Source organism: Castor canadensis, chromosome 13 (assembly GCF_047511655.1).
Source record: "Castor canadensis chromosome 13, mCasCan1.hap1v2, whole genome shotgun sequence".
NCBI lineage: Eukaryota > Metazoa > Chordata > Mammalia > Rodentia > Castoridae > Castor > Castor canadensis.
Window position 1 is genome coordinate 60338381 of NC_133398.1, and position 23311 is coordinate 60361691.

The following is a 23311-nucleotide window of genomic DNA, read 5'->3' on the forward strand; positions in this document are numbered from 1 at the left end:
AGAAAGTTCGGAGTTATTCCACACATTAGACCAAATAGACATGGTCAATATATGCAGAGTATTTCATTCAACAACCTGGCAATACATAGTCTTTTCTATAGTTCATGGAACTTTCTCCAAAATAGATCATATTTTAGGGCACAAAGCAAGTCTCAACAAATTCAGAAAAATTGAAATTACCCCCTGCATCATATTGGATAACAATCAAATAAAACTAAACCATAATAACAAAAGAAATCACAGAAAATATTCAACACATGAAGACTGAACAACACTCTGCTGAAAAAACAGTGGGTGTCTAAAGAAATAAGTGAATAAATCAAAAAGATCCTAGAATCCAATGAAAATGATAATACAACCTACCAGAATCTGTGGGACACAGAAAAGGCCATACTGTGCTAAGGGGAAAGTTTATAGGTATAAGTGCCTACAGTTAAAAAAAAAAAACAGAGACTCCCTCAAATTAACAACCTAATGATGCACCTTAAGCTCCAAAAAACCAAGAACAAACCAAACCCAAAACCAGCACACAGAGAGAAATAATAAAGATCAGAGTCAAGATCAGTGAGATGGAGCCAAAAAAGCTGTACTAAGAATCAATGAAACAAAAGTTGGTTCTTTGAAAAGATTAACAAGATCAACAAACCCTTAACCAATATGACAAAATGGAGGAGGAAAAAGAACCAAATTAATAAAATCAGAGTGAAAAAGGTGACATAACCAGAAATACTAACAAAATCCAGAGAATCATTAAAGAGTACTTTGAAAACTCATATTTAAGTAAACTAGGAAATCTAAATGAAATGGATAAATTCCTAGATGCATATAACCAACAAAAATTCAACCAAAAAGACATTAAACACCTAAATAGTCTGATTACATGCAATGAAATTGAAGCTGTAATAAAGAGTGTCCCTACAAAGAAGGGGCCAGGACCTGATGGATCCATTGCCAAATTTCACCAAACCTTTAAAGAAGAACTAATACCAATACTCCTCAAACTTTTCCAAGAAATAGAAAGTGAAGGAACACTACCAAACTCATTCTATGAAGTCAGCATTACACTCATTTTAAAACCCAATAAAGATGCAACCAGAAAACAGAATTTTAGACAAATATATTTAATGAATATAGATGCAAAGATAATCAACAAAATAATGGCAAACAGAATTCAACAGCACATCAAAAAGACCATACACCATGACCAAGTCAGTTTCATTCCAGGGATACAAGGATGGTTCAACATACCTGAATCCATAAATGTAATACAGCATATAAACAGAAGCAAGGACAAAAACAACATGATCCTCTCAATAGGCACAAAAAAACTGAATCTGTTTCCAAAACACTCCCAAAAACTATTAGAAATCATAAACTCTTTCAGCAAAGTAATGGGACACAAAATTAACATACAGAAATCAGTAGCCTTTCTATATATCAACAATAAGCAGACAGAGAAGAAATCATGGAAACAATACCATTTACAATAGCCTCAAAAACAATAAATTACCTTGGAGTAAATTTGAGGAAAGAAACCCAAACCTTTTAATGAAAACTCTGAACTTCTGAAGAGAGAGATTGATAAAGACATCAGAAGGTGGAAAGACCTTCCATGTTCATGGATTGGTAGAATAAACATTGTGAAAATGGCAATACTACAAAAAGCAATCTACACATTCAATGTAATCCCTATCAAAATTTCAATGACATTCTGCACAGAAATAGAAAAATGAATCATGAAATATATACAGAAACACAAAAGACCTTGAATAGCCAAAGCAATTCTGAGCAAAATGTCCAATATTGGAGATATCACAATACCTGACTTCAAACTATACTACACAGCCATAATAATAAAAACAGCATGGTATTGGCAAAAAAAACAGACAAAAAGACCAATGGATCAGAATAGATGATCCAGACATAAATCCACACATCTATCATGTGCTGCTGGGAAAACTGGATCTCTACATGTAGAAGAGTGAAGCTAGATCCCTGTCTTTCACCCTTACCAAAATCAACTCCAAGTGGATCAAAGACCTTAATATAAGGCCTAAAACTTTGAAACAACTCCAGGAAGCAGTAGGAAATACACTGGAACAGATAGGTTTAGGGAATGACTTCCTAAACAAAACTCAAAAGGCTTAGCGTCTAAGGGAAAAAATCAAAAAATGGGACTGCATCAAACTAAAGAGCAGTTTGAAAAGAAAAGTCACCAGACTCAAGAGAAAGCCCACAGAATGGGAGGAAATCTTTGGTAGTTACTCATCTGATAAGGGACTAATATACAGAATCTACAGGTAACTAAAAAAACTTGGCCCCCAAAGAATCAACACCCTAATGAAGAAATGGGCACATGTATTAAACAAGGAATTCTCAAAGGAAGAGATACAAAGTGCCAGTAAATACATGAATAAATGTTCCACTTCCCTGCTTATAAAACAGATGCAAATCAAAACAACACTTAGATTTCATCTCACCCCAGATCAAATGGCCATTATCAAGGTCAACAACAACAACAACAAATGCTGGCAAGGATGCAGAGAAACAGGAAACCTTATACACTGTGGGAATACAATATAGATCTAATCAGAATTGTTACTATGAATTTCCCCCCAATATAGTGAATATATCCTAATAAAAATTATAAAAAACAAACAAAAAATGATATTAATGTCATTTATCATTATAAAGGTCCTGTCACCTTCCCATTGTAGGAATTATATGTAGAGGTTTGTAGACTAGTGAGGCTACTTCTCAGAATTAGTTCCAATACTAAGTAGATAGAGAATGATTCATTCTGTTAATTACTCTGCCTTTGATACCAGATTCTCTTTAAAAATGAATTCACTGAAAAATATTAATGTATGGCAAAAGGGGGACAGAAAATATTGGGTATCCTCTTCAATCTAGAGAGTAAAATTTTATAGAAAGCTCTTCTACAGATCAATAGGTCCCAGGTATGTTGCTCACTTTTCCACTAGTGACTGAGTTTACCATTTGTCTGCTAAATTAACAGCTCCCTAATAGAGTTTCAGACTTTTCTAAGGTGAATAGTCATAACTTACAATGCACTGTGTCTGTTTTTACCCAGAGCTAAAGGCAACACATCTTTCTAAGATCAGAGCTAAGCAGAAAAAGCAATCAACTCCAATACAAATATACACACATACATAAATATATATCCTTTCTAATATCTTACATTTTGCTTTTGTTTTGACTCCATCCATTCAACGTAATTCTGCCACTGGCATTAATTTGCATTCTACATTTTGTTGTGAAATGCAATATGTTTAGTGAGGATCATTTTATTTTTTTTTTACAAAACTATTTGTTGATATAGAATATCTTAAATTATCTCTGAAAAATATGCCACATATTAAATATACTTACCATATTTAACTTTTGAGTAATGTATTTACTTGTTTGATAAATTTCTTCAGAAATAATATATCACTTCGTTTAATGTTATTAACTTTTATGTATTGAAAAAGCAAGAGTCAGGCATTCAACATTGCTGCCTGTATTATGGGAACAATCTATTCTTTACATGTAAAGTAAAAATAATTTATTTCAGAGGTAACAATAGCATAATCACTTCACTATGTACTATAATTTTATAGAGTAGTGAAAATAATAGTTGTGAAGATGTCCAGTTTTGAAAAACTATATGTTGGAGTCCAAATAATCATGAAAAAATGTTTTATTTGAATTTGAGAGTGATGAATTAGTAATCTCTTACTTGACTTTTCTAATATTTTAAAGTTATATTTAGATTGGTAAGATGAAACCATTCATATACATTCATGGGGTATACATGCACATGCACACACACACACACACAAACACCATGTTTCAGTCATTTATTGTTGTACAATTACACCAGAACAAAAGGACTTAAATCAATGACCATTTACTTGTTCACAAATCTGTTTTTCCATCATTCATATTGGACTAAACTGTGACATTCTGCTGATCCTATCTATAGTGACTCACAATTCTATAGTGTCATCAAGTAACTTCTAAATATAAATTATTCCCTAATTGCAAAAAGACAACAAAAATAACTTTCCAAATGAAGATAGCTTTTTTCCTCTTTTTTTATTGTTGTTTGGGGGGTACATTGTGACATTTCCAAAAATTCTTACAATATATTATAGTTGACTTCACCTCTCCATCATTCTCCTTTATCCCCCCTTCCCCATTCCTGGAATAGTTTCAACTGGTCTCTTTTTTCCATTTTCATACATGTGTAAATGATATTCCCACCATATTCACCCTCCTACATCCTTTTCTTATACCCTTCCTCACTAGTTCAAACCTCCAGACAAAACCTGGGCACCAATGGCTCACACACGTAATCTTTACTACCCATGAGTCAGATATGAAGACAATGGCATTTCCAAGTCAGTCCTGGCAAAGAGTTCACAAGACCCTAGCTTGAAAACACCCAACACAAAAAAGGGCTGGTGGAGTGTCTCAAGTGATAGAACACCTGCCTGGCAAGTGTGAGGCCCTGAGTTCAAGCCAAAGTGCCACTAAAAAAAATTAAGGAAAGAAGATAGCTTTTTAAGCACCTTAATTTGAATGAAAATTTAACAATAAGTTATATTGTTTAGATATTAAAATATTATTACTTTCCAAATGAGTTTCCTTTCCTAACTTAGTCCTACCCTATAATGTGTTTAGGAATAAGTCAGATTTCTAGCACATTATTTGTTTAAAATAGAAACAGAGTTCAACAAAGCAGGCATAATATAGAATATAATATGAAGTCCTAATAAATCCAAGAAAAGAGCATGTTATCTATCATGTGCTTAAATGCAGCCTAATAATTAATTAAGGTACTTTACTTTTGTTATCTTATTTTGTTAGTAAATACTAACCATACAACTAAATAGTGCCAGGAGTTATTCTTGCCTTTGATACAAAACTGAAAAAAGACAGAAAAGATGGGAACAAGTTTTCTAGCACTGGATTGAAGTGCTAGGTTCAAGTTCTGTGGTAATAGAATGTATTTTTTGTATATATACATATTAGAAATTCAAGGCCTATGTGACATTATGGGGTTGTTTTTAAGGGTTGGTAATGCTAAAGAAATACCAATTTTGTAACTGTTTAGATAAATTTGAATATTGGTATAATTTAAAGATATCAAATACTTTTATAATATTTCCCAAAGACTAAGCATTATAGCCAGGAAGATATTTAGAGATCATTTAAACTATTTCTTATTATTCAGATAAGATTACTGAAGCACAAATGGCTATGATATAGTGATTGACTATTTGTATAGCAATTCTTAGAATTCCTGAAGTCTCATTTCCAGTTTAGTATTATATTCAATACCAGAGGGTACTTTTTGCTTGACATCCTATATTTATCAATGTGTTTAGCTATCACAGCAATCTCAGGGCTGGAAGGCAATTATCCTGATTATACAGATAAGAAAAACTACACTCAATGGAGATATTTCAAAAACTTAGAATAGGGCAGATTTGAATTTTATGACATCAAATTTCATGTCCTATTTACTAGACTACACTGCTTGCTGTTCACTTTCCTGGGTTTTCAGAAAGACACAAAGAAAAAATAAATCTCCCCTTACCAACAGCTACCCCAGTAAAGATATAACTAATTTAGTAATACCTGTTCTAACTTGTAAGAAATCACCAGCATGTATCTTTGCTCTAGTAATATTTGTCGATATTTTCCCCCACAAATGAGCAGATATAAATCATTTTATAATTTAGATTGCAACTAGAATTTATTTTCCACTTTATCTTTGATAATATAAATCCTGCACTTCATTGAAAATGTCAAACTTTCATTTCCTTTTTTTCCCAGTTTTGTCTTGAGACAAGCTCTCACCATGTAGAACAGGCCAAACTTGAAGCCTGTTCTATCCTATGTAGCCCAGGATAGCCTCAAATTCACAGTCCTCTTGCCTCAGTCTCAGGAATGCCTGGATTACAGACATGTACTACTATGCCCTGCAAGATTTCCTTCTCATAAACTTAGTATCTTCTTTTGTTCTGTTTATTGTGCTGGGTGGGACACAATTTAGCATTTACAAAGGTTCTTGCAATGTATCAAATATATCATACTTGAATTCACTCCCTTCACTGCACTCTTTCATTCTCCTCCCCTGATTCCTAGAACACTTTCAGTAATAATGGTTTTTGCATTTATATACATGTGTATACATTATTTGCACAGTATTCATTCTCCTACCCTTTTTCCTGTCATGTCTCATTGGGGCCAGACCTGAGCAGAACCTGTTCTGTCCTCTTGCTCTCTGATTTTGTGGAAGAAAAAAACATAAAAGGTAAAAAGAGAAGCGTGGTGTTTTTGCTAGTTTGAGATAGAGATAGCTACAAAGGGAGTTTCCTTGTGTTGTGTCCATGCATATGTGTTTTACAACTCCAATTGGTTCATCTCTTCCAGTAGATTAGGGAGGTTCACTCCTCCCTAATTTACTTCCTATAGTGCACCTGCCAGCTTAAGATTTCTATATTCATTCCTGTACAGCAAGCTCATCAACCACATTCAAGTGTTTAGTTCCCTCCCCTTGTCCTATCCCTCCAGTATGCAGCCTCCCCTTAAGTGTGACCCATGTCCCATAATATTGCTGCAATTGTTTTAGGTCTACAATCCACACATGAGGGAGAATGTGCTGATTTTGGCCTTGGTTATAAGATATAGGAAACTTTAAAAAGTATTTTCCTTGAATTTTTTCATTTCAAAGAATGAATTCCCATATTATTTTGCAGAGTGGTATAGACTTTGAATATCTATAGTCTGAATGTAGATCATTAATCTATAACTATTTTTTGATTCCAATTTATCAGTTCATATGCTTTCTCATTTCTTATGCAGATGCTGTAAACTATGTGGAATGGTGAGAGGTAGTCACATGCTGATTCAGAGTCTAGGTCTGACGGGTGGGGGCTGCCTGTAGGAGCAGAATACTGTGATGACTGTTTGGTTTGGAGAATTTTCAAAGTCATGTTACTAAAAGATGTGCATAACCAAGGATATTACATGAACATGTAATCTGAATGGGACCGCTGGAACAGGAATAGCTCTTCAGCAACAAGCAGCTATAGTTAGTACAACCACATAACCATGAAGTAACCTAGAATGAGAATACCACCTATTCGAGTTTCTTGAAACTGGATAATAATAAACTAAATGAAACAAACTCTTCTTCAAGAGTAGTTTAAATGGTAAATGAGAGTGAGTCAGCAATCGGTAGTGAGAACAGAGAACAAGTGTCATGCAAAGAGAGAACAGTAACCAGAATTACTGTGTGAGTAGGAATCTAGAGTTTGATAGCTGGCATCTCAGAAGATCTCAGAGCAGCTAAATTACCAGCCCTGCACTGTAGAATGAGAAAAAAAAATGTGTCTACTGTTTGATTAGTTAAAAACCAAACTGTCTAATGCTGGTGCTTGAGTATAGCTGCTTTAAATTTAGCATTTCTCCTTTTCCACAAGTCTTAACCACAACTATTCCCTTTCTAGATTTTTCAGTTGCTAAAACCCCTGTCATGAATCCCAGTAATTATCATCTCTGCAAACTAAAACAGCTTGTCTAGCATCAGAGCCAATAAAGACTACATTAGGTGTCAAGGGAAAGGGTTGTTTTAACCATGTGAAGTCTATGATTACTGTTTGAGAAGAAGTATTAAGTAAAAATTTCAAATAAGTATATGAGTGATCACTTCAGCAGTACCAAATACACAATATTAATTTATGCCAAGCCAATTGCTGCTTCTTAAGAGTAGTAAGAGAAATAGTTTCTAAAATGTATTACTAAATTCTGGACAATTACTACTTGAATGTTGATCAAATGTATTTCACTTTAAACTTTCCTATCAAATGCAGTTCTAATAAAAATTTGACTTACCAACACTCATTTTACTTCAGGGAAATGTGATTTTTAAAAGATAATTAATCTAATGTGTTTGATATTTGTTCATAACTGTACTCTAAAATAGTGTACTCAAAATTCAAAAATATTCTATAGTGACTATTAAACAGCATATATGGAGTGGTATTTATTCTAATAATTAGAAATGTTTCTTCATTATGTTTAATTTTTAAGATAAAAATGTGCATTAAGTTGCTAAGTTAAGCAAAACAAATGAATTAGGGCAGTTTGAAATTACTGTTTGAACTAACTAACGTGAGGTTTCTGAAATTATATTGCCTATTTCATGTATCATTTGGAAGAAAGAATAATTGCATGTTTGCAAAGGTCTTCACTTCATATTAGGTATTCATAACATGAACAACTATGGAAAAACTGAGAATTCAACATGTAAATTTCAATATTATCCACATGTGAATTGCTGTAAAATGAGGAATAAATGTGATTGAAGTGTTGCTGTAACAGCTGCATAAATCATGTTTTTTATCTTGATTCTTGTTACTTTATAGGTTAGCTAGAAAAGCTAATTTTCAATGCACCAAAGAAAGCTGCAAATTTTAGCAGTCTTCCTTTCCTCTATCTTTCTGTTTGTACTCACTGTTCCATACTTGTACTAATGATTCAAACATACATAATACATTGATGCTCAAATACACTAAGAATAGTGGGAAGCAGAGTCAAACTTTTTTGGAAACTCAATTTGTAAAAGTTTGTTGAAGACTAAACTTCAGTCGTATATATTTCACAAATATCTCTATTTCCTTTCACACTGATATACAGTAAATATTTACTTTCTCATTAAGTTCTTCTTCTTTCAGCTTTGAAATAGAATGATAAATCAGTTATAAGTATTTTTACATAAAATGGAACATTTTATCTTTCTAACAACAGAAGAAAACCATGCATGGCTTCAGGTGACATTATTTATTTTTCATTTCTTGAAATAGCATCTGATGTTACAATGATGTATAGTTGCACTATACATCATCAGCAATGTCAATCATCATTGGTGTCATAGAATATAAAAACATATATATATGTAAATATATATATATATATATATATTTAGGCTGGAATAAAGTAAATATTTCACTCTTTAGTTTAGCAAAATGATAAATTTCAGAAGATAATAATTCCCCTGGTAGTAAATATGTTCTTTATTCTTCTTTTGTTAAATCTCATCTAACAAACACCCGTGAGTCTTTACAAAGGTCTGTTGACAGCATGGCATGTCATAACATACAAGCTCTTACCATTTTTCCATCATGCTTCCTCCTGGGATTGGAACACAAACATGGAGTCTCACTGCAATATATTCTTGTAACAAAATTATCGAGTATTATTTGTCAATATGTTGTCAAATACTAGAATAAAGAAACTTCATATTGCCACTGTTTTCATGAATCTTAGAAAGAGTGGGAGAGAAATGCTTGTCTTCCCTTGTCCACTTTCATTGGCCTTAAACATGGAAACCTTTCCTTCATTCCCTAAGAACAAAATCTCTATTGTTTAAGAAAGTTTTCTAGTTGAAATGTTTTTCAGATTAAGAGGTATTCCATGTAGAGTGCACAGCTACATTGATGAGTATAGACAGAAAGATTCAGAAGAGCAAGAACTCCAACAAGGGAGACAAATATTTTTTAAAATATTTTCATGCAGAAAATGCTTGTAAATGAATAAGTTTGCAAAATGCAATTGTAAGGGAAAATAGATATAAGAACAGAGAACTCTGCAGAATATACAAAGAAAGCTACAGAAAAATGTGAATTTTAGAAGTAATATGTAGTGCTGTTTGTTTACAGTTAGTAGATAAAATGTGTGTATGCATAGATAGATATAGATACAGATAGCTAGATATAGAATTAGCATGTAAGTTACTCAGTAAAATCTATTTAAATAGTTAATTTGAGAGGTATAAAGGATTTCTTTGAAACTCTGGTGCCACAGTTCATGTACTATGGTACCAATTCTACCCAGACAATTTGAGAAATTTTCTGTTTATGAAATAAAATGTATTCAAACACTTTTGCTCAAGATACTCAAAATTAATCTCCTTAATGAACATTGATGCAAAAATCCTCAACAAAATAATGGCAAACCGAATTCAGCAACACATCAAAAAGATTATTCACCACGACCAGGTAGGCTTCATCCCAGGGATGTAGGGGTGGTTCAACATACGAAAATCAATAAACGTAATAAACCACATTAACAGAAGCAAAGACAAAAACCACTTGATCATCTCAATAGATGCAGAAAAAGCCTTTGATAAGATCCAACATCATTTCATGATAAAAGCTCTAAGAAAACTAGGAATAGAAGGAAAGTTCCTCAACATTATAAAAGCTATATATGACAAACCTACAGCCAGCATTATACTTAATGGAGAAAAATTAAAACCATTCCCTCTAAAATCAGGAACCAGACAAGGATGCCCACTATCTCCACTCCTATTCAACATAGTACTGGAATTCCTAGCCAGAGCAATTAGGCAAGAAGAAGGAATAAAAGGAATACAAATAGGTAAAGAAACTGTCAAAATATCCCTATTTGCAGATGACATGATCCTATACCTTAAAGACCCAAAAAACTCTACTCAGAAGCTTCTAGACATCATCAATAGCTATAGCAAGGTAGCAGGATATAAAATCAACATAGAAAAATCATTAGCATTTCTATACACTAACAATGAGCAAACGGAAAAAGAATGTATGAAAACAATTCCATTTACAATAGCCTCCAAAAAAATCAAATACCTAGGTGTAAACCTAACAAAAGATGTGAAAGACCTCTACAAGGAAAACTATACACTTCTGAAGAAAGAGATGGAGGAAGACTATAGAAAGTGGAGAGATCTCCCATGCTCATGGATTGGTAGAATCAACATAGTAAAAATGTCTATACTCCCAAAAGTAATCTACATGTTTAATGCAATTCCCATCAAAATTCCAATGACATTCATCAAAGAGATTGAAAAATCTACTGTTAAATTTATATGGAAACACAAGAGGCCACGAATAGCCAAGGCAATACTCAGTCAAAAGAACAATGCAGGAGGTATCACAATACCTGACTTCAAACTATATTACAAAGCAATAATAATAAAAACAGCATGGTACTGGCACAAAAACAGACATGAAGACCAGTGGAACAGAATAGAGGATCCAGATATGAAGCCACACAACTATAAGCAACTTATCTTTGACAAAGGAGCTAAAAATATACGATGGAGAAATAGCAGCCTCTTCAACAAAAACTGCTGGGAAAACTGGTTAGCAGTCTGCAAAAAACTGAAACTAGATCCATGTATATCACCCTATACCAAGATTAACTCAAAATGGATCAAGGATCTTAATATCAGACCCCAAACTCTTAAGTTGATACAAGAAAGAGTAGGAAATACTCTGGAGTTAGTAGGTATAGGTAAGAACTTTCTCAATGAAACCTCAGCAGCACAGCAACTAAGAGATAGCATAGATAAATGGGACCTCATAAAACTAAAAAGCTTCTGTTCATCAAAAGAAGTGGTCTCTAAACTGAAGAGAACACCCACAGAGTGGGAGAAAATATTTGCCAATTATACATCAGACAAAGGACTGATAACCAGAATATACAGGGAACTTAAAAAACTAAATTCTCCCAAAACTAATGAACCAATAAAGAAATGGGCATGTGAACTAAACAGAACTTTCTCAAAAGAAGAAATTCAAATGGCCAGAAAACACATGAAAAAATGCTCACCATCTCTAGCAATAAAGGAAATGCAAATTAAAACCACACTAAGATTCCACCTCACCCCTGTTAGAATAGCCATCATCAGCAACACCACCAACAACAGGTGTTGGCGAGGATGCGGGAAAAAGGAACCCTCTTACACTGTTGGTGGGAATGTAGACTAGTACAACCACTCTGGAAAAAAATTTGGAGGCTACTTAAAAAGCTGGACATCGATCTACCATTTGATCCAGCAATACCACTCTTGGGGATATACCCAAAAGACTGTTACTCCAGAGGCACCTGCACATCCATGTTTATTGCGGCACTATTCACAATAGCCAAGTTATGGAAACAGCCAAGATGCCCCAGCACTGACGAATGGATTAAGAAAATGTGGTATCTATACACAATGGAATTTTATGCAGCCATGAAGAAGAACGAAATGTTATCATTTGCTGGTAAATGGATGGAATTGGAGAACATCATTCTGAGTGAGGTTAGCCTGGCTCAAAAGACCAAAAATCGTATGTTCTCCCTCATATGTGGACATTAGATCAAGGGCAAACGCAGCAAGGGGATTGGACTATGAGCACATGATAAAAGCGAGAGCACACAAGGGAGGGGTGAGGATAGGTAAGACACCTAAAAAACTAGCTAGCATTTGTTGCCCTTAATGCAGAGAAACTAAAGCAGATACCTTAAAGCAACTGAGGCCAATAGGAAAAGGGGACCAGGAACTAGAGAAAAGGTTAGATTAAAAAGAATTAACCTAGAAGGTAACACCCACGCACAGGAAATCAATGTGATTCAATGCCCTGTATAGCTATCCTTATCTCAACCAGCAAAACCCCTTGTTCCTTCCTATTATTGCTTATACTCTCTCTACAACAAAATTAGAGATAAGGGCAAAATAGTTTCTGCTGGGTATTGAGTAGGGGAGCGGGAGAGGGTGGAGTGGGTGGTAAGGGAGGGGGTGGGGGCAGGGGGGAGAAATAAACCAAGCCTTGTATGCACATATGAATAATAAAAGAAAAATGAAAAAAAAAAAAAAAGAAAGTAGCCAATATAAATTATACTTTTTGCAATATGTTACTTTTGACTTACAATATGATCCATTTGTAAGTAAATATTTCACATCAAGGTGAAAAAATGAATATTCAATGCTTATGTGGTATATGTATATTAAATTTTTTACAAGATAAAACATATTAATCATATTTGATGAGCTCAATAGTAGGTTTGAGTTAGCAGAAGAATGAATTAATTGAAATTATGTAGCCTAAGAAAGGAAAAATGAGAATGAAGAAAAATGAATAGATCCTAAAAGTTATTTGGAACACCACCAACCATACAAATACATATATAATGAAAGTCTGAAAGAAAGAAAAAGGAGGGGAGGGAGGGAGAGAGGAAGGAAAAGTAAAGAAGAGAGAAATAATAACCAAAAACTAAATCTGATGAAAGGCATTGATGCACACACAAAAGTCAATGAACTCCAAGTAGGATAAATGCAGAGACCCAAACCTAGATACATCATAGACAAACTGTTAATAGACAAAGACAAAGAAATAATCTTGAAAGCAGAAGAGAAAAATAACTTATCAATTATAAGAGATCCTCTAAAGAATTTTCTACTGACTTCTCATCAGAAGCTATGGAGGCCAGAAGGCAGTGGATAATCTATTCCACATGCTGAAATACTGTCAGCCAAAAATTCAATACATAGCAAAAGTATTCTTTAAAAATGTCAAGAAATTCAGACATTCTTAAATTCAAAAAAAGAAAATAAATCAACAACAAAAATTTCTTATTAGCATACCTGCCCTATTTGAATCCATGCTGAAACAAAAGGACACTGAGAAGTAACTTAAATTCATCCAAAGAAATAAAGAGCATGGACTATGGTCACAATATAGGTAAATATAAAAGAATTTTGCAACTCTTCTTACCTGATTTAAAAGATAATTATATTAAGTAATAATTATAAAATCATGTTCATAAATTTGTAGTATCACTGTTTTTATGTAAGTCTATAATCTATATGACAATAATAACACAAAGGAAGAGGATAGCGATAGGGCTACAGTGGGCAAAGTGTTTTCATTTTGTTGTTTGCTTGTTTGGAGGTGCTAGGGATTAAACCCAGGGAAAGTTTTTAAATAAAGTTGCTATTGATCCAAAAAAAAAAAAAATACTCAAAATTAATCTTCTTGTTTTTCTTTTCAAGACCCTTAAAGTGTAAGAAACAGAATATTCCTAATCTTTCTACAAGGATATAATATGCTCCTAAATTAATAAAGACATATTAGTAGTTACATTTTTGGCTGACCATTATTGTAAATTAATTGAATTCTAATATTTCTTTTTGAATACAAATATTTTATATTTTTCTAAATAGTGGAGCCTTGGACAGGATATAAGTTATTAGAGAAAAGACACTGAGACAAAAAGTACATTCTTTATTTAATAACTGTGTGAATACATTAAATACTTAGCTTGAGCAATAAGACAGGAAGAAGAAATAAAAGGAATACAAATAGGTAAGAAAGAATTCAAACTATCCCTATTCACAGAAGACATGATATTATAACTATAAGACACAAACAGTCCACCAAAATACTCCTTGACACCATAAACAGCTTCAGCAAAATAGTAGGATACAAAATCAACTTACAAAAATCAGTAGCCTTTCTATACACCAACAAGGAACAGATTGAGAATGAATATAGGAAAACAATTCCATTTACAATAGCCTTAAAAAAAATCAAATACCTAAGAATAAGTGTAACAAAGGATGTCAATGACATCAACAAGGAAAACTACAAACCATCAAAGAAGGAAATAGAAAACTACAGAAGGTGGAAAGATCTCCCATGCTCATGGATTGACAGAATCAATATAGTGAAAATGGCTATATTACCAAAAGCAATCTGCATGTTCAATGCAATTCCAATCAAAATCCCAATAACATTCATCACAGAGATTGAAAAATCTACCCTAAAATTCATCTGGAAGCACAAAAGACCATGAATAGCCAAGGCAATACTGAGCCAAAAGAGCAACACTTTAAACTATACTACAGAGCCATAGCAAAAAAACAGCATGGTGCTGGCACAAAAACAGAAAGAAGACCAGTGGAAAAGAATAGAAGATGCAGATATAAATCCATAAAGCTATGCCCATCTAATTTTTGACAAAGTGGCCAAAACATATGATGGAAAAAAGATAGCTTCTTCAACAAATATTGCTGAGAAAGCCAGATATATGCCTGAAGAAAACTAAAACAAGATCCATGTTTATCACCTTGTATAAGTATCAACTCAAAGTGGATTAAAGACCTTAATATAAAACCTGAAATCTTGAAGCTAGTGCAGGAAAGAGCAGGGAATACTATGGAGGCAATAGTCATAGGCAATGACTTCCTCAGTAGAACTCAAGTGGCTCAGCAACTACGAGAAAGGATTGAAAAATGGTACTATATTAAATTAAAATGCTTGTGCACAACAAAAGAGGACATAACAGAATGGGAGAAAATCTTTGCCAGCTATACATCTGACAAGAGTTTGATAACCAGAATATACAGGGAGCTCAGAAAACTAAAGTCCCCAAAAGACAATGACCCAATGAAGAAATGGGCAAATTAACTGAACAGAAACTTTTCAAAGGAAGAAATCCAAAAAGCTAAAAAGCACATGAGAAAATGTTCACTGGCCATAAAAGAAATGTAAATAAAAACAGCATTAAGATTCTACCTTACTTCTGATTGAATAGCTACCATAAGAACACAAAGAATAATAAATGTTGATGAGGATGCGGGGAAGCAAGAACCCTCATATACTACTGGTGGCAATGTAAGGCTAGGACAACCACTATGGAAAACATTATGAAGTCTCCTTAAAATCTAAGAATAGACCTGCCATATGATCCAGAAATACCACTCTTAAGGATATACGGGAAGGAATATGAGTCAGCTTACAACAAATGCACCTGTTCATCCATATTTATTGCAACACTGTTCACAGCTAAGCTATGGAAACAGCCAAGATGCTCCACTAATAATAAATGTATTAAGAAAATGGGTATTTATATAAAATGGAATTTTACTCGGCCACAAAGAAGAATAAAATTTTGTCATTTGCAGGTAAATGAATGGAATGGGAGGACATCATTCTTAAATGAAGCTAGCCAGGCTCAGAAGGCCAAAAGCCACATGTTCTCTCTTATTTGTGTAATATAGACCTAATACAAATGTAGCAATATTATGAAATACTGGTCACACTATCACACATGAGACAAGTAGGGAAACTAAGAACTTGAATAAGGTTGATATACTCACTATACAAGAATGAATATATAAATTTTAAACTGACTGAAACTACTGTAAGAAAAAGACTAAGGCAGAATGAAGAAAATTAGAAGAGAGAAAATAATTGGGGTTCTAATACATACATACATGGAAAGATCATAAGTAAACTTCCTGTGTAGCTATCTTTATAACAAGCTAAAATGTCATGTTTTTCATTTTATCTTTTCTCTTTTTTCAAAATCAGTGAATAAGATGGTGGAATACATCCTGCCCAGGGGGGATGGCTGGCACCAGTGGGGGAGGGAGGTGTTGGGGAAAGGTGTAGGAGGGTGAATATGAGGCAATAAAATGTCTACACAAGCAAGTAAATGCAAAAACGACACCTGTTGAAACTACTCTAGGAATTGGGGATTGGGGGACATGAGGGAGAGTGGTTGAGGAGGTGGATTCTTGTATGATATATTTGATACACTGTATATTTGTGTAAATGCCACAATGTACCCTCATCCATAACAATAATAAAGGGAAAAAAAAGAAAAGATATTAAGACAAAAACTAGGTTCTTCATTAATTCAAGTATAAATGCATTAAATATTAATTACTAATTATCTGCTGTAGTTACCACATTGCTATGCTAGGGAAAAGAATAACTTGCAGAACTTAATATTTAATTATATAACTTTTTATAAATAATAAAAATTTATTTTGTATTTTTTGTATGAGAAGAGATATGTCAAAAAGCTAAAGAAAGAATGAAAGAAAGAAAAATGGAAGGACAGAAAGAAAGAAAAAGAAGGAAAGGAAGAAAGAAGGAAAAAAGAAGGAAGGACAAAAGGACGGAAGGGAAGAAGGGAGAAAGGATCCATCCTACACAAACATTTACCATAAGAACTTCCTAATATGATTTAGTTTCTTGAAAAAATAATGCACCCAAGGAAACTAAAAGAGATTTAACTATTTGATTTAGTACTACTAAATAGGCTACTAATAGCTGTTTTCCCCAGTATGGCTCTCATTGGCCCTTTGTCCAATTCAATTAACTCAATAGAAAAAAGTGTAAAGAATACATCTTAGTGGTATCCAAGTTATATAAAGTTAATTCTTGATAAATCAACATATAAGTCATTGTGACATCATTAGATTTTGGCTCAAGTGTAATATAGAATGTTTTATTTCCTATACTTCAGTTTTAATTGCTTTATTAAGAACACAATAAAGGAAGAAAAAGATATGTTGATTGCTTCATTTACAGAAGTAGGGACATCTGTTTTTTAAAGCATTAAAGTTATTTTTAAAAGTTATAATACTGCATGAGGGTGCTTAGTATTAGGCTCAAAGGAGTATTTACCCTCATTACCTTATGCTTCCTGCAAATTACCTTTTCTTTTAATTCACTGCTTTCTTCACAGATATTCTACCACAATAATAAGTGAAAACATGAATTTTGAACTGATAAAACTGATTATCTCTTGAATCAGTTGTTTAATCTCCATATTTTAATAATATTAACATTATCTTAATGTTTAATAAATAATATTTTGTGGTTTCTGTTATATCATCTAGAATTTGTAGGGTGAGTTAAGAAACAAAAACCCTTTGATCATTATCTGAAAGAGGTTGTTCCTATCATGTGAGATAGAAGTAGAAAGAGCAATAGCAAAGTAGAAGATGACAGATATGAATAACTGAGATGAGGACAGAATTGACAAAAATAAAACTACTTGCTAATTGTTAACTTGTGTAACACAAATATTAATTTTACAAACAATATTATGCTGTGAATAAGATTCAAGATCTTAAAAGGACCAAGGGAAAAAAAAACATCAACTTTTGTTTGATTGCTTATTTTTTATATTGTGTATATTTTATATTATGTGTGTATTTTACATTGTGTGTAATATTTAAAATATTATTTCTTAGCTTTTCTAGTCTGATCAAGAATAAATGTTCAGAAATCCCCATCATTTCTAAAGAAAAATATGTCCACTATATCATATCTCTATGAGACTAACACAATTTCACCTAAGATATTTAATAATCACTTTACATGTGCCATTAAAATAATTCTGTACATGTAAATAGCACTTGGTGGATTACTAGCGTGTCTTCTTATTTGAGTCTTGCAATGAGATCAAAGTTAATACAGAAAATATTGTGTATATTTTAACTTACGAAAGATGTAATGAGAATTAAGAAAAATTTCCAGGGAAATATAATCTTTCCTAAGAGTGTTGAGACACAAGAATATGTCCTCAGATTTCAAATTCTGCATTTTCTGGATGGCAACATGGCTCAAATGATAGAGTTCCCTGAGTTTAAGCCTCAGTGCCACCAAAAACAACAACAACAAAAAAAAGAAGAAAGAAAAAGGAGAAGAAAAAGAAAGAAGGAAATTACCCATTTGTCCACTAATTTGCCCATTTACATATGCAACCAAGAAGTGCTCTGTAAAATGACTGTTTAGAAAAAAATCTCAATTATGACGTCACAGGAAATGGCAGAGTAGGAAATTATAAGTGTTGCTCCTGTCACCAATATAACCATGAAGCAAAAAGAAAACTATCATAATGAGGTACATCTGAATTCTTGAAACTGACTGGACACTTTTAGCAATTTCATGTGGTTGCTTAAAGAAAAGTCTCTTAAGGAAGAGACTGCTGAATTTTCTAAGAAAGCAGCACACTTGAACCAGGTACCATCTCTATGTTTCACCCCACTCCCAGCAAACAGAAGGGATTAGCCTACATTCCTGTTATCTGGTGTCAGGGTTAATAAACTCCTTTTCTTCCAAAAGCTTAGCATTATGAGCTTTCAGTAGTCTGGTAGCTCTTTAAGGGCACCAATGAAGACACTTGCCCACTTACCTTTATTTGTGACTCTTAAGACTACAGTTCCTCAGGGGCTACTATCTGAAGATTTAAACCAACAAAAATTTTTTTTTGTTGAGTTATTTAAGGAAATCTCTATCATGTTACAAGCTAACTACAGTGAAAATAGAATGGAAATTTCAGTGGCCACACAAAAGAAATCAAAAATTTGCAAAAACTGTTTTGAAAAGTCACTATTCTCTATGTAAGAGTAAATCTCTAGAAAGGAAGCAGTAGTAATACCCAAGGAGGGAGGGAGACGAGCAGAACAAAGATTAAAACAACTGAAGAAAAATAAATAGCATCTGGGGGAACCATGGGGCATTATCAATGATGTTAACATATATATCATATGATTCTGAAGAAAAGAAACAGCAAGGAGAAGAAAAACATTTTAGGAAATAATTATCAGAAATGTCACAAATCTAATGAAAGTTGTAAGTACCCATCCACAAGCTTAGTGAACTCCAAATATGATAAATTCAGAAATCTACATTATTGTCAAGTTGTCAAAACTCCAAGACAAAGACAAAATCTTGAAACAAGATGGAAGATGCATCATGTGCAAGGGATACTCAACAATATTAACAGCTAATTTATAGCTGATGTCTCATCAGAAAATCTCAAACCAGAGTCAGGGAAACAAAATATTGAAGTGCAAGAAAAGAATAAAAAATACTTGTGTAATAAGAATTCAGTATTTGGCAAAAGTATCCTTTAATTATGAAGAAGTTAACACATCCCAGATAAACAAAAGCTAAAATAGTTCATTTTTAATAGGGATGGCTCTTGCCTGTACTCCCAGCTACTCAGGAGTCAGAGATCAGAAGGATTACACTTCGAGGCTATCCCTGGGAAATAGTTAGGGTTTGGTCAAGAATGCTTGTAATCTCAGTCACACGGAAAGTTTAAGTAAGAGAATGACTGTCCAGACTATCCTGTAAGAAATGCTAAAGGGAACTTTTCAATTTGAAATGAAATGTCACTATACAGTAAATCAAAGACATGAAGAAATGAAGAACTGTAAGAAACTTAATTGCATAAGTAAACATATAGCCATTGTTAATGCATTTTGGTTCATAATTTGTTTTTTTTCAATGTGGTTTAAAAGGCAAATGCATTAAACAACAACTATAAACTACATTAATGGACAAAAGTATGTAATTGCAAAAGTATGTAATCTGTGACAATATTAATATCAAGATGGAGGGATACAGAAGCAAAGAACAAAAAGCTTGTGTACTAATAAAACTAAATTTGTATTATAAAAACTAGGTTATTATAAGTTTGAATTATAGATTTTAATAGCTAAGGTAAGTAGTAAGAAAATTTTTTAAATATGCTACTAAAGAAAGAAGTTGAGAATCAAATGGCACACTAAATTCTGCTAAATCCAAAAAAAGAAGTATTAAGGAAGTTAAAACATATAAGATACAAAGAAAACAAATACAAAAATGGCAAAAGTAAGTCATTTCTCATGAGTAATTTTTTTAAATGTAAAAAGACCAAACTGACCAATCAAAAGGTACAGATGGGAAATTGGCTTTAAAAAAATCCATCTGTATTAGGTTTTACAGAAGAGTCTTGCTTTGGAAACAAAGTCACAAAATTTTTTAAAACAAAAGAATGGAAAAATCTATATTACTTAAACTGTAACCAAAGAGAGCCAAAGTGACTATATATCACTATCAGATGAAATAGATTTTAAGTGAATAAAATATATAAAGAAATACATTGTATACTGATAAAAGGTTAAAATCATCAGAAATATATACCCCTCATAAATATGTACACATGTAACAAGATCCCAAAGTGTATACACATGTTACAAAGGTTATCCTTGTAAGAATAACCTAATCTTTTATGAAAGGAATTCCTGGTAACTGAAACTGGACTGGCAACAGTTTAAAAAAAAGGAGAAGCAGAGAAAAATTCTCCCAAACTCTGAGAATAGTATTTAAATGAACACTCTTCAGATCAGTTAGACATTTGGTGACTGACATCTGGCCAGTGCCTTCTGAAAGATCTCATTATTTTTTTTTCTCTTTATTGTTGTACTGGGTTGTGGTACATTGTCACATTTACACAGGTTCTTGCAATGTATCAATTATAGCATACATGAATTCACCTCCTCAACCATTCTCTTTCATCACCTGTTTAAATGTAATTACTTTAAATGATTCCTGGAGTAGTTTCAATAGGTATAATTTTTGCATTTACTTGCTTGTGTAGACATTTTATTGCACCATATTCACCCTTCTATATCTTTCCCCAACACCTCTCCCTTCCAACTGACTCCAGACCTTCCCCCTGGGAGGTCCGTTCTCTGATTTTGTAAGGGCAAAAAGAGAAAAGATAAAATGAAAAAGTGACATTTTAGCTTGAGATAAAGGTAGATACCCAGGGAGTTTCCTTGTGATGTTTCCATGTATGTATGTACTATAATCCCCCTTGATTTATCTCCTCTAATTTTCCTCATTCTACCTTCGTCCCTTTCTTATGATAGTTTCAGTCAGTTTAAGATTTCTATATTCATTCTTGTATATTGAGTATATCAACCCTATTCAAGTTCTTACTTTCCCTACCCTGCTCATGCATGACTCCCCCTTAGTGTTACCAGTGTTTCATAATACTGCTTCATTTGTTTTAGGTCTATAGTCGACAAATGAGAGACAACATGTGGCTTTTAGCCTTCTATGCCTGACTAACTTCTCTTAAGATGATGTTCTCCAGTTTCATCCATTTCCCTGCAATTGATAGAATTTCATTCTTCCACAAGCACTTCCAGAGTAAGCTGCCTGAGCATCAGACACTGCCTGTGACTCACCTTGATGCACACTGGACTGCTTGAACATCAAATGGTGCTTGAGACTCATCTTTGACTTCAATCAGACTAATGGAAAAAGTCACACGGAGGAAACTTACTGACTAGAACCACCAAACACTCCCAAAGATGACAGTCTGTCATAACAAAAGCAGTTCTCCTTGGGTGGCATAAATAGCAGAAGTTTATTTCCCAGCATTTCCAGAAGCTAGAAGTCCAAGATTAAATTGTCAGTAGGTTTCATTTCTTCTGAAGCTTTGTTCCTTTGATTGCAAATCAGTATCTTCTTCCTATGTCCTCACATATTCTTTTCTCTGTTGCAATGATCCTGCTGTCTATGGCATTGTCATATTGAATAAGAACCATGCTTAATGTTCTCATTTTCACTTAAGTATGCTTTAAAGGCCCCGTTTGGAAATATAGTCATATTTTCTATATAAGTGTATATATGTAAAGAACATGGTTTTCTGTATAAATGTAAAGAACATGACTCAGCATGTAACACAAAGGATATTAGGTTATAACCTTATGCAAATGAAAGTGAAAATAAAAACACAACATAACAAAACTCACAGGATGCAAACATTTGTGTATACGCATCTATATTTGTAACACCCACATTACAGAGAATAAAAATATGAAATCCATAACCTAATTGTATTCTAGAAAGAACTAGAAAAAGAAGAGAAACTTAAATTCAAAGTTAGCAGAAGGGAGGAAATAATAAATAAAAGCACGGAGACAAATGAAATAGAAAGTTGAAAGCCTGATAATATAAGATCAATGGCATCAAAAGTTAATTCTTACCTGGATGCAATGACTCATGCCTATAATCCTAGATACCTGGAAGGCTGAGATTGGGAGAACTGCAGTTCCAGGCCAACCCTGGGAAATAAGCTATTGAAACCTCATCTCAAAGGAAAAAGGCTGGGTATGTTGGCACACACCAATATCTGAGCTACAGCAGAAATCAACTACGGCAGGAAGTGTAAAGCAGGAGGCTAATGGTCCAAATTGGCCTGGGTTAAAAAGCCAGATCCAATTTTCAAAATAGCTCAGCAAAAAGAGCTGGAGGCCTGGATCAAGCAGTAAACCAACTGTTTAGAAAGCATGAAGTGCTGAGTTTAAGCCTCAATATAACTAAAATAAGAGGTTAATTCTCTGAAAAATTCAGAAACAATTGAAAAAAAATTTAGCTACACTGATCAAAAAAGATAAACCAGAAAGTTACAAAAAATAGAAATGAAGGAGATTTTACAGGTTTAATGGTAATATTACAAAATACTATAAAGAACCCTGAATCCCAGAAAATGGAAAAAATTACATGAAATAAATCCCTAGAAATGCACAAATATTAAACCAACTGAAAAAAAAAAAGTAGAAAATCTCAACCCAAATACAAGTATGGGATTGAATCAGTATTTAATAAAGTCAAGCTCACAGAAGCAGAGATAAATGTGGTGGCTCCCAGAGCCTGAGAGTGGGGAAAGGTTGGTCAAAGAGTCCTGTGTATGGCACAGGAGTAAGTGCTTGAGCTCCGTTGCATAGAGTACTGACTATAGTTTATAATGATATGGTATAAATGTCAAAAATTCTAAGAGATTAGATTTCAAATATTTACACCACAAAAGTAAGTATGTGAGGTGATGGATATGTTGTCTT

General features: G+C 33.3%; 1 long non-coding RNA gene across 1 annotated transcript in view; it reads right to left on the reverse strand.

The window, feature by feature from the left end:
* LOC141415651 (uncharacterized) overlaps positions 1 to 22568 on the reverse strand; it is a 72456-nt gene extending 49888 nt beyond the window's left edge. The window contains exon 1 of the long non-coding RNA XR_012440635.1: positions 22457 to 22568. This is a non-coding gene — a long non-coding RNA (uncharacterized lncRNA). The remainder of the gene's footprint in view (positions 1 to 22456) is intronic.
* Between the last annotated feature and the right edge of the window lie 743 nt (positions 22569 to 23311).